Raw genomic sequence first — 13,574 nt, 5'->3', positions numbered from 1 at the left:
TGGATGTTCCTTGTGATTGGGAAAGCAATGATCCACGGCAGTGAGTTTCATTGGGGATCCTACTCCTATGAAATTTGGCATACTGCTCAGGTCAGGTTCAGAAGGTGAATTCTTAAGGTAACTTTCACAGCATTGCCAGAAGAATTAGCTTTTGCTAAGTAGATACGACAGTCTTCATTCTGTTTTTTTCTTAGGCAGGTGGAACGTGATCTCTCTGTCTGCTGCTCATAGTTCCCTTGTGAGACTGAGGGGGATAATAGCGGGTCCAGGTGGGCAGAGTTCTGATTTCAGTGGTAGACTCCTATTGAGGCTGGGTGTTAGAGGGTGGAGGGCTTGGGACTTGAGTTCTTTATTCAGTTCTTGTAACTTAACTCTTGAGTAGATTAGTTAATCTTAGCTGTTTGCTGTTTTGGTGGGGGCGGGGGTCGGTGTTGCAAAATGATAGTGTTAAATGCCTTGCCTAACTTTATAAGTTATCTAAGACTTATCAACACTATTTGAATTTTTCAGAGAAAAAAAACCCAGAAGGTGTTATCTCAGAGTTGTAATTAACCTGTTGCCTATTGCATAAACTTCGTGGTACATTAACAGTACCAGTAGTTGGTGATTCCCATGTCGTCTTCCATTGATTTTTCTAATAATATGAATTTTCATTCAATGTTTTTGCCATGTTTCTTCTGAAAGAATCACCCTGTGACCTGGGAGTTGAGGCGAAAACTTTTGCTTTTACTTGTTATTTACTTTTTGAGTGGATCTGTTTAAATAAAAGGTATAACTAATGGCTTAATGTAAAGAAATTAATTGATTTGCCTGGATTTAATGAATAAATAACTTTAGACAGAGAAATAATGTTTGTCATTTTTGTCTTTTCTACATAATCATGTATGTTACTGAATGTCTGACCCTGGTAATACTGTAATTAACATAGAGCTTATGAATCACATCATGTATTTAAAATTAAATTATGACTTCATTTTCTTGACTTTGATTAATCTCTCAGCCCCATTTATTTGAGCATTAAGATTCACTTAAACTGTGGTTCTTTTGTTTTATTTTTAATATTTTTTTTTGCCTTTTTAATGGTTGAATCATAACTTTAAATATATTAGTATTATTGACTTTTAAAAAAGAAATTAGGAAATTGTTTATCTCCTTAACATAAGATTTTTAGTTTGATAGCTAAACGCAAATAATTGGCTCCTTGGATTGGAACCAGAAAATTTCCCAACTTCATTCCCTTATCATTCTGCCACTAGTAAGTAAATTTTGAGCAGTGGAAAGACTTCCAAAGTGGGCTAATATCAGTGAGGTAGGACATGCGGTGAAGGTTATTGGGGGGTAATAGTGGCCGAGGGGAGTGGTGAAGTGGCATCTTACCCGGAGGAGGAAAAGTATTTTGTTCTAAAGTTTGGAAGAGGCAGGAAAGGGTGGGAAATGTTTTTTCTGATGGGCTTGTGCCACAAAGTTTGAGAACCAGGTCAGTAGAACCTGCAGCTCCTGCTAGTGCTTCAGTTGAATAGTTATAGATAGATACCTCTTGACTCTGAAAACATCTGTCCCATGCCACACTGCTGACATCTTTCCTAACACCCCACTTTACCTGGCCTCCTCAGTGGTAACTTACTTAGTCCTTGAATCCTTGCTTCCCATTTTAGTAGCAAGGTAACTGCTGACCCTTTCTTAAACTGTGGCTTTTTCCTGTTTTCTGGGCATTGAATATATTCATATAGGACTAACATGAATATTTGAATTCAGTTTGTTAGACTATGATTTTTGCATAGTTTATTCTTATTTTTTATTAGTATTCTTATACTAACAATTATACATAGTTTTGTTTTGTTTTGTTTTGTTTTGAGACAGAGTCTTGTTCTGTCTCCCAGGCTGGAGAGCAGTGGCGTAATCTCGGCTCACTGCAAGCGCTGCCTCCCAGGTTCACGCCATTCTCCTGCCTCAGCCTCCCGAGTAGTTGGGACTACAGGTGCCCGCCACCGCACCTGGTTAATTTTTTTTTTTTTTTTTTTTTGGATTTTTAGTAGAGACGGGGTTTCACCGTGTTAGCCAGGATGGTCTCAATCTCCTGACCTCATGATCCTCCCACCTCAGCCTCCCAAAGTGCTGGGATTACAGGCGTGAGCCACCGTGCCTGGCCAGTATACATAGTATTCTTAATAGTTTATTTAATCTGTTCTTTCTGCTGAATATGTTGTTATCTATCATGTTGAAATACAAGCTGAGTTTTTGAGGATTTCTTATGTTTTAATATATACAGCTTTTAGAGTTTTTCATTCTTTCTTAGAGGTCTGTACTATTTTGCTTCTTCAGGAGCTCAGTTGGATTAATATTATTTCCAATTTGTAGAATTTTAGGTAATCAGAAATGCATGAATCTCCTTGGCTTTGACACTGAGTGATTGTATAACTTGAACAGTTTATCAACTGGATAATACAGTTAATTTAATGAGTATGTACTATGTTCACAAGACTAGGAATTGTAAAGAAGTGGGGAAAACTCTGATTTCTAGCTTAAGTGATAGCTAAAGAAGCAGACTGGGGGGGTGTACACACCCATATATATCTACATACATAAATATATATATACACACACATACACATATATCTACATACATAAACATATATATATATACACACATAGTAAAATACTAAATTCCAAGCCTAGATCAGTCTTAAAATGGAAACATAGGACAATATGACACGAATTTGTATAATAATGCTAAGGAGATGCCATTTAAAGTATAAAGTATACTTAAATGAGTTTTATAGCTTTATGTCACATCTCTGATAATTTGATATATTGTACCTGTCTTAGTTTTAGATGCAAATTTCAAATTTTGCTGGATAGCTCTACAGAAATATGTATTGTCCTTACAAATTCAAAATACCCAAAACCTAACAACTGTTTTATTTATGGCAGAATCATACTGAGAGGATGAATTGCTGATGATTGTAAATGTTTTGGACTTTTCAATCTGAATTTAAAAATGAAACGAGGTGTATATTTGTTTAATATAATTCTTTTCTGAAATATAGTTATAAATCAGAAAGGTTGGTTTATTATTTCTCCAGTTAAAGGGGAGACCATGGCAATTTAAGAATTTGTCAACTGAGAAAATAACACATTTGAAGGAAGGGTTAGAAAAAGAGCACCTGCTGTGTTGTGTTCACTCTGTATATTCCCAAGCCTAGGAGTGGGAGATAATGTTAATCACAGCCTATCCAGGCCTATCTATGGGTCTGGGTTGTTTTGTTTTATTTTGTTTTGTTTTGTTTTTTCCATAATCTAAGACAAGTTATTCAGATAGATAATTTATAAACCAGAATCTGAAAATGGCTTGAAAAGTCTGCATTGTTTACTTTATGAATTCCTTCGTTTTGATTTCGTTAGATTCCTTACATTCTTTTTATTAAAACCTTCTGAGTTTGTAGGGTGGAGCATGTCTTCTTTCCTGATGAGATTCAGTCTATTTTGATTAACTTGTTTTTAGGGAGTAAAAGGCTTTGCTTAAGTGATAAGGTGTTAAGAAATGTGTCAGGATAATTTTATACTGTACTGATTTTTTTTTTCATTTCTAAGCTACATTAGATAGTTTCTTTGTAATTTTCTGCCTCTTTTATAAGTATGATTTACTTGAGCATTTCCTGTCCCTGAGCGTTTTTAAAATATTTATGAATTATTTCAATTAATTGTTTTATGAAACCACAAATTGTAGGTTAGAACAATAGCATTTTTTCTTGAGATAGTGCGTTGGGATATATTTAAGGGTTTTACAGTGTGATATCATATTCACAGTAGCATCAATTAGTGGTAAGATTTATTTCAGGACTTTAAATCAATACTGCAGGGCTTTTCTGCAGTACTGCTTAAAATACTCGAATGCCAATTTTATTGCCTCTGGGATCACACTGACATTTTCTCATTAGTATTGTGCCCATTCCCCCCCAGTTAAGCATAAACTCTGTTTCCGTCCTGTACAATTAGTGCCTATATTATTCGACAAACACACATGGTTCACCCATTCTGTGCCAGCCACTATGCTGAGGGGTTCCAGAGGTAATAGGACAATCAGAGGAGTAGCCAGATAACCACTTTGATATGAAACAAAACCACCTAATGCTTTGAAAGCACAGGGAGAGTGGCCACCTCCACACCAAAAAACTGGGGAAAGCTGCCTGTTGAAGGATGTGCAAGAATTAGCAGAGAAGAATGCAAAGCATTTACCAAGGAAGGAGAGCAGCATATGCAGCTCAGAGATGCTTGGGAGAGTGATAGATTGAGAGAACAGAAATGTCTTGGCATAAGGGTAGAGGGGAACTGGGAGAGTTGCAAGATGATTAAGGGGTAGCACATCAGTAACCCGTGCAGAGTTTGGATTTTATCCTGAAGGCAGTGGAGAGCCGTTGGAGGATTCTGACCAGGGGAATGGAATCCAATTTTATTTGAAAAACATTTACCTCTAGCAGTAATCTGCAAAGTGGATGTGCAAGGAGGGAGACAGGATGGGAAGGCAGGGAGATCAGTTAGCAGGCAATTGCAGAATGCAGCAGTTTTGTTCCTAAGTACAAGTGCTCAAAGCAGTGTTATTTGTAATAGCCAAAAAACTGGAAATCCAATTGCCTATCAGCAGTAGAATAGATGAATAAATTGTGGTTCGTTTATTCAATGGAAATCTCTACTGCAGAGAGAAAGAATGGACGATTGCTATGCACGGCAACGCAGATGAAACTCAGCAAACATAATGTAACGCCAAAGAAACCAGACAACATTACATATGATGCAGTCCGTTTATAGAGTCCAAAAACAGGCAAAACTAGTCTGTGATGATAAAGATCATAATAATAGTTGCCTTTGAGGGAGGGTGTTGGGACTAAGAGAGGGGCTTTTCTTGATCTTGGAGGTGATTAGACGAGTGTGTTCACTTTGTGAAAATTCATAACTTAAGATTTCTGAATTTTTCTGTATGTTATACTGCAATTAAAACGTTTCTTTTAAAACCTAGTTATCTCAACTGCTAGGCATGAACACTGTCCCAATACTATTCCCAGTCCTCTTCTATCTAAATAGTCACTATTGCCATGCTGCTACTTCCTCCCACTTTGCAGCTCACTAAGGCAGGCTGGAGATTTTTGTGACTGCTGGAGTGATTTTTGCCAGTTTGCTTAACCCATTTCATTCCATGAGTTTCCTGGCAGAGATTCCACAAGCAATCTCTGCCAGGATGACTGCTTGTAGCAGTGCTTGAGTTTTGGTTTTTACTGTGAAATTGTAGGACTTAAATATAAACACATAGTGGAAGTCAGATATATTAATGAAATGCAAATATATTTATGTAAGCATAGCAAAAACTAGGGTTTTTCCCTCCTTAAGCATGAAGTTTATTTTGGAAAGTATGTTAGAATTTTATACAGTTAATTGATTCAGTAGCTGTACCCTACAGTTGAGCTGTTTATATTATTCATGTGCTGTAGGTTAGGTTGTATAGCTCATTCATTCTGACTGCTGATGACTATGTCACATTCATCTACACCTGGTGATGTACTTTCAATAAAGGACAGAGACCAGGCCTAAGCTCAATTCTATATGTAGAATACTGTAAAATAGAGTACCACTTTAATCAGTATCACTGAAATTTACAATAAATATCAGGTATTTTGCCCTGGAATTTCACAATGCACATCTTAAACTTAGTATCTGTTTTCTCCAGTAGTATGAAACACTCATTAAACACTACAGCGCCTCCTAGATATTTAAAGCCCAAAACTTTCCCAATTAATTGCAGAGCAGCACACAGTATCTCTTTAAAGAGAATGACAACTATAGAGAGTATGAAGAATAAAGTATAGCTGTTTGGAACAAAAGCATTATTTGTTTTATTACAGTGAATAATGAGCCTCTCTTCAAATTTCGCTACACTGAAGGATACCTGTTACTTTGAAATATCACCAAAGGATGTACCTATTTTTGCATTTCATCTAGGGACTTAATTATTTAATTGGCTTAGATTTTCTTCAGAAAACAAACAGAACAATCAAAATTATTCTTAACCCTTAGAGATTAAGAAAAAACTAACTGCCTTTTCAAATTGTTTGAATGGACACTTTTTTTGTTCTCTATGAACTGAAATAGCCTTAATTTAACAAAGACTCATAGGGATCATGCATGATTGGTTTTGCCAAATATTATTTTTGGCTTCCATATCCTTAAAGCATTTAATATTTTATCAACTGAATAAGTATAGTAAAGAAATTTTAAGAAACATTAAAGTTTTCTGCTTTGCCTACTGTGCTCATTAAATTTTAATATTGAAGTCCAATAGAAGTTTTATAGTCTAGCAGCCACTCTGACTCATGAGTCAGGGGCTCAAATTTTCCTTAATCTTACATATTTGTTTTATTACCGTTTCCTCACAAAATTATTTTATTTTGTCTTTGAAGTATTTCCATACCAACTTAGCTTTAAAAATGTATACCTGCAAAGGAATATACTTTGATATGTGACATTTGGCTCTTTGAAGCCACCACTGTAGTCCTAACAATGGACAATGTTTTGTTGAAAAGTTTTCACATTTACTTTATTGTAACTATAGAAATGTTCTTGTTTTTCAGGATTTATGGGCTCAATATTTACAATACCATAAATGAGAAGTCCATAGTCATCTTGGTTTCGTGGATAAAAAATAAATGTCTTTTTATCCCCTATTAAGTAGAATGGTGGATTTCATTGCAAAATGTTAAGTATTAAATATGTAAATAATTCAAGTAGTTTGATTTTTAAATATTAAATTAAGGAATTAGATTCATTATACCTGAATGGTGACTGGAAGGTAATGAACTTAATTTGCCATCTCTTACGTAGACAAAAAGTCCCTAATCAGGTGGCCCATACCTATTCAGGTGTGCAGAAGAAAAGTGATTCTATTTTTGGCAGACAGATTTTAATGGAAAGGACATAGATTTGGGCGATCAGATAACATCTGGATTCAGACTGGAGCTCTATTCCTGCTTTACTGAGATGAGAGAGACTGGAAGGAGCAGTTTTCACCAGGAACCTCAGGGGTCGTATATTCCTAAGTCTGATTTGAACACCACCTCTTTCTTCTCCTTATTTCTGTGGCAACAGTTGACTAAATTTATATCATTTGGTTTAGTAGTGTTGGAAATTATAATTCCCATGGTCACATTTACTTGATTACTTTCTCTCCTAAGCCAGAATTAGTGATTACAAATGTCCTTGCAAACTTTGCTAATAACTTTATTTCATGAATAGAAGTAACTGTGTAGTGGTTCTGAGTGTTAGATTTGCATCTGCCACTTACTGGGTGGGTAACCCTGAGTAAGTTACTGATTCTCTATGCCTGCATTTCCTCTTTTGTTTAATAATTCATGTCACATAGAGCAACAGATGAGTATTAAAAGGATTAAATATCTGTTCTGCCTTGGTGACAGCCAAAAAGATTTTAAAAATTTTTTTAAAGGATTAAATAAAAGGGTGGCTGGGCACAGTGGCTCAGGGCTATAATCCCAGCACTTTGGGAGATCGAGGTAGGAGAATCACTTGAGACCAGAAGTTCAAGACCAGCTGGGCAACATAAGGAGACTCCATCTCTTTAAAAAAAAATAGTATTTATATAAAACAGTCAACATTGCATCTTTCACATAGTAAGAATTCTTGTTGCTAGATTCAGTAAAAGCAAGGTGTTACCATTTGGCTAGTTAGTTTTCAGTGAAGGTACCAATGTGTACCTGCTTAAGGAGAAATATCACAGATATAGTTATACTTAAATCTACCTTAAAATATCACCAAGTTTTCACTAATTTTGTTTTTCCATAGGAGTGTATTATACTCACTGTCAGTTTTCTCATGATTTGTGAAAGAAAGCCATGAAATAGCACATGTAGTAGAAAGCATAATTTAATTGATGGCAGAGTCCAGGGATTTTCACATGAAGACTTTGAGAGTGTGGTCTCTAATCCCAGTTCTGAGAGCTTTAACAGGAGTTAAACCATCATAGAACTTGGCACTGCACACATACCTCAGATCATCTCTGGAGGGTTGCAAAGTAGTCTGGGATCCTAACAGAAAGTATAATTGCAAAACAGATGGCTTTTTATGTTCCTTTTTATAATACTGCAGCAAGAAATGGAGCCCAATGGTATATTATTTTTATATTTCTTATTTATGAGATTTTGTGCCAGGAAAGTCAAATTGTAAGGTCCCATATTGTTCCACCTTCCATAAACATTTAAGAAAATTAGCAAGAACAGACCACACACAGTTTTTTCTTGCTAATGTTCTTATATCAATAATAACTCATTTTATGATCTCTTTTAACTAGAATTCTTGAGAGGGGCAACTCCCTCAACATCTTCTGTACTGGGCACTTTAATATATGTAAAACTTAATCATTTAATTTCAGTTTTCTGAATAATATAAAGTAGTTTTGTGCAAAGACTGGCTCTGCCGTCACCTGTGCATGGGACCTTGATCCTGTGTATAACCTGGCCAGGCCTCAGCCTTCTATGTTCAGTGAAATGACTGTACTAGTTGATGACCAATGGGCTGCCAGCTATGAAAGGCGAGACATATTAATGCTTTGAATGAAACTATGTCAACTTAGCTGGTAACTACCGTCTCTAGCAGCAGAGAGGCCTGGACAAAAGAGCACCAGCAGGAGATCCACCTGCCTGGGTCCCTTCAGGGCTGCCCTGCCATCAGGGGTCAGATTGTAGGCATGGCTTCAAAGACAGCCACACTGTGAAAGTTTAAGAGTTTGTAGTACTTACTGACCCTGGGGGGTACACAGCACGCCTGGAGGCCACATGTAGGTAGGTCAGCTTGCAAGTAGGTAGAGAGAAAGGGAGCTGGCAAGTAGCATTCTATTTTGGGTAATGAAATGTGAGTCACAGGCAGATGCCATAAGGGTCCATTTAAAGGAAGCGGCTAGAAAGCAGGAAGCCCAGTCCATGAGGCAGGAGAGAGACCTCCAAGTTTTTATTCCTGGCCACTGGCTGGAACCATTTGGGTAGGCTGTAGTGCTGGAAACTATGTCAAGGGCAGTTGAGCCGGGTTGACTTAAATTTAAAAATGGATGCTGAGGCAGCATAAAATTAAAAGCACTCACTGTGCACTGTGCTGATCCATTTGGTTTCCGGGAACTCTGAAATGAATAACCTTTTACATGCCTGGAGAAAGTACCATCATTCACCCATCCCTGACATCTCTAGGTATGAGAAGCTGACAGCTTCTTTAGAGCCTTCACCAGGTAGAACCAAATGTATTTTTGAGTGTTGCTGGTAGGCTTATGACTTGGGAAGAAGAATATAGCAAGGCTGGAGTGGTAGGAGGGGAAAAAAAGAAAAGAAAGATGCATATGCTGAGAATAATGGCATTTGTGTGGAATGGTAGCATTCCAGTTAGAGGTGACTCAGGGCTACTAGTACTGGAGAGATTGGGCCCATCAGGAATTGGCTTGTAATGAGGGCTACAGGGCCACTGGAAGCCCTGACCAAGACTGAATTGTACATTTCTGTGTGTTGCTCTCCATTCATTCCTTTGCACTATTTTCATTTTTCATACCTCCCAAGTGGCTATTTTTTCATGCCACTCATGGCTCTCTCTAGCCTCTCTGTGCCTTCTTCCTCTCTCACCTTTTTGTTTTTGTTTTGTTTTATGTTTGTTTTTTTTGTTTTTTTTTTTTTCAGACGGAGTTTCACTCTTGTCGCCCAGGCTGGAGTGCAATGGTGCATTCTTGGCTCACCACAACCTCTACCTCTCATGTTAAAGCGATTCTCCTGCCTCAGCCTCCCTAGTAGCTGGGATTACAGGTGCCCACTACCATACCCGGCTAATTTTTTTTTTTGTATTTTTAGTAGAGATGGGGTTTCACCATATTGGCCAGGCCGGTCTCGAACTCCTGACCTCAGGTGATCCGCCTACCTTGGCCTCCCAAAGTACTGGGATTACAGGTGTGAACCACTGTGCCCAGCCCTCCTTCACCTTTTTTAAGGTATGGTGTTCTGGGCTTAAAATCCCAAGCTAAATACTTGCCTTGTAAGTGCACTTCTGTCAGATAGATGTCACAGAAGAATTCAGCCTAATAAGCATGTTCTTGTGTTTCCATGGGGTATTAGAATGATTTTACAAAACATAACTTGGAAGGAATGGGAAGAAATGACTTTTTAGTGCTGTTGGTTAGTAAATTAGATTAGTAAGAGGAATTACTCTGAAGCTGGGCTAATTTTTGAGATGAGCCTTTGATTATTGAAAACATATCTCTTAGTTTTCTAAAACAGGTAATTTTACATAAAGATTTTGTTTTTCCTTGAATTACAATTACTACATAAAAATCTTACATTTCCACTGTGAACTTTAATTGACTGGCAAAAATTAACCCAAATTGTTAATTTAGAAATAAGTGCCATCCTTTAGTTATTCTGCAGAATATTGTACTCCCAAAAGATTTCCAATGCTGTTTTATGCACCGTTGATTAACCCTGCTGGGTATGAGAGAAGTCTCTACTTCAAAGTCATAGAGCTTTAACATTGTATATGGTCGAAAAAATATAATTGTCAATAAGCTATCTGGAGATGGGCTTTTAATAAGAAACTCAACTGAGTGCCCTTGTAGCACTCAGTGTAAATTTGATGCTAAATGAAAAACTAAAGTTACTAGTTATATTCATTTGAAAAGTTTATCCTAAGGAAAAGACGGAATTCTTTTTTTTTTTTTTTTGAGACGGAGTCTCGCTCTGTCGCCCAGGCTGGAGTGCAGTAGTGTGATCTCTGCTCACCGCAAGCTCTGCCTCCCAGGTTCACACCATTCTCCTGGCCTCAGCCTCCCAAATAGCTGGGACTACAGGTGCCCGCCACCACGCCCGGCTAATTTTTTGTATTTTTAGTAGAGACAGGGTTTCGTGTGTTAGTCAGGATGGTCTTGATCTCCAGACCTCGTGATCTGCCCGCGTCAGCCTCCCAAAGTGCTGGGATTACAGGCGTGAGCCACCACGCCCAGCCAAAGGCATAATTCTTAATAGAAGGATCAGTATTCTCATACCAATAACTTTAACTTGATTCATAGCATGTTTTATACTAGATATGACTGAAATTTTAAAATATGAATTACAATTTCTAATATCTACTTACAATTTTTGAATGTGCTGCTGCTCTAGGTATGTGGATTAGTAACCTAAAATGTCTTTATTTTCAGATGCTCTTATTAGTATAAATGTTTCTGAAAATTTGCATTGCTATTGATTTGTCCTTCCATAAAAAAGAAGTTTATACTTTTTAAGTTAGAACTTTCACTTCTGTCCCAGACCTAACTCTTGAATTCAAACTGTGTGCCGAGCCCTGTACTAGATAAGGTACAATTTGAAAAGACATTATTTCATGCCATTTCTTACAAATGCTGCTTGGAAAAATATGCGTCTTGACTCGAATCACACAAGAAGTAGTAGACTCAGGATTTGAACCTTGGTGCATCTTGTTTCCACTAATCAACTTTGTCTCAAACAAAATGGCTTATTCCAGAAAGTATATTTTAATAGTGTGAATTTAAAGAAAATGCAGAAAATCTCCAAGAAATTTTGCTTTGTATTTAAGACAGGAGTTAAAATTAATGTGTATGTTCAGACGTATTTTATTTAGGATTCTGTAGAAATAAAGCTGGATGTGATTTTCTAAAACTGAAGGAATAATTCATTGATGCTGAAAAAGGAACCTGAGCATCAGATGCTCATTTTGCTGGCATGTGTTTTTCATAGATTCTTTGAATTAATTAATTCTTTGCAGTTTCTTAGCATGATTTAGCACCTCTTTTCTTTCTTTTGAAATGGCAAGTTTGTATATATTATCTGATCGTTGTTTATTGACAAAAACCAGTTTCCAGGTGATTAAAGATAAGATTTCTTAGGGTGGTTTAGGACATTTTAAAAAAACATTTATTGGGTACAGTGAATCCTTTTGGGAATCCTAGCCTTATTTATTCTTTAGTTTCTGTATTCAGCCAAATTTCAAATATGTGTCCAAAATTACTAGATTTTTTTGACACTGGAAAAAGTTGTTTAAGCTCTCTGAGACTCACTTTTCTCATACTGAAATGAGACTAATCATATCTAACTTGATGAATTATGTTGTGAGGAATAAATGAAACATGGTGCATGGTGCCTAACATATAATAAGTACTTGTGACATTTATTTCCACAGTTGCCAAATACTTAAGTGTGTAATATTTGAGAGTGTTAAATCATTGGGCATGTGTGAATGCTGGCACCTGAGGGTAATGAATAGTAGAAGAAAGAGCATGAGCTTATTCAATTTAATAATGAATATTCCTGTTAGTTTTTGGGGAGTTTCTGGTCACAACATTTTTGGAACCCGTCAATACATAACCTTGCTTTATGTGTTTTTTCCTGTTTAAAGATAGCTTATTTAATAAACATTAAATATAAACATTTATATTTAATATGCAATAAGTATAAATATTGGCAGACCAAAATTTACCCAAATCGTTAATTCAGAAATAAGTGCTATTCTTTAGTTATTCTACAAAATATTGTACTCCCAAAAGATTTCCAGTACTGTTTTATGCACTGCTGATTAAAACCTCTGGGTATGAGAGAAGTCTCTATTTCAAAGTCAGAGACAGAGCTTTAACATTGCATATGGTTGAGAAAAATATAATTGTCAATAAACTATCTGGAGGTGGGCTTTGAATAAGAAACTCAACTGAGTGCTTACTGATTCATTAACGTTGAACCCACACCCAACAGCACTGTAACTCATGCCTAAACAAAGTTTACATAATACATATGTTTTCCCCATGGGTCACCTCACAGCCTTCTTGCCTCAGAAACCCTGGACACCACTTCAGCACTATGCTTGGGGGCCATTTTAAATGGTGAAATCCCACCAACAAAACTCACAAAAAACATGGCACCAAGTAGACTGAGAAAGGACACATGTTGACAGTATGAGAGCTGAAACACAAAGGCAATGTCACCTTGTTCAGTCTCAGCTGGGAGCGTGTGTGTCAGCTCAAAACTTTCACACCCTGGGCATATCCACAAATAACCCTGAAAGCACCACAAATAGTGATTTTTGGGATTACAAACAAATTTTTAGCAACTAGGTAGGTTTCACAAATATGGAATCTGCAAATAATGAAAATTGGCTGTAATTCCTTTAAGAAAGCATTGATCTTGAGGTAATATGTTTCCACAAATGCAAATGCTCAATTCCAGGAGGATATTATGACAATAAATGGTTCTTAGCTAAAGAATACTTGTTCCCTGGTGGCATGTTAGTGAATAAGCCTAGTGCTTCATTGTAAAAACTATTAAAATAATAGTGACTTGCATCTAGAAACCTCATAATGAAAACAATAACTGAACTATGTTAAAACCTTTGCAGTAGAGCCTTCTATCTGCATCACTGTTTCCATGGAAAAATATATTCCAAATTCCAATTGGAATGTCCTTTTGCTTCCTAGGTCTTTAGTCTGAATGATGACCGATCCACCACACGCACCTACAGTGTAGGACTTCCGTTTTACTCTCTAG

At 36.8% G+C, this 13,574-nt stretch overlaps 1 protein-coding gene across 5 annotated transcripts in view; it reads left to right on the top strand.

Annotated features, from left to right (window-relative positions):
- RASSF8 (Ras association domain family member 8) overlaps positions 1-13,574 on the top strand; it is a 115,070-nt gene that overhangs the window by 81,238 nt on the left and 20,258 nt on the right. Inside the window, exon 1 of one of the 5 annotated variants that reach the window (XM_031000880.3) lies at positions 13,501-13,549. The exons of the other annotated variants lie outside the window; for them this stretch is intronic. The gene's annotated coding sequence lies outside the window, so the exon portion shown is untranslated. Of the gene's footprint in view, positions 1-13,500; positions 13,550-13,574 lie in introns of those variants that run through there. 5 annotated transcript variants of the gene reach the window in all.

The sequence above is a fragment of the Gorilla gorilla genome, chromosome 10 (genome assembly GCF_029281585.2).
Source record: "Gorilla gorilla gorilla isolate KB3781 chromosome 10, NHGRI_mGorGor1-v2.1_pri, whole genome shotgun sequence".
Lineage (NCBI taxonomy): Eukaryota > Metazoa > Chordata > Mammalia > Primates > Hominidae > Gorilla > Gorilla gorilla.
This window is presented reverse-complemented; position numbering and strand designations above follow the sequence as displayed.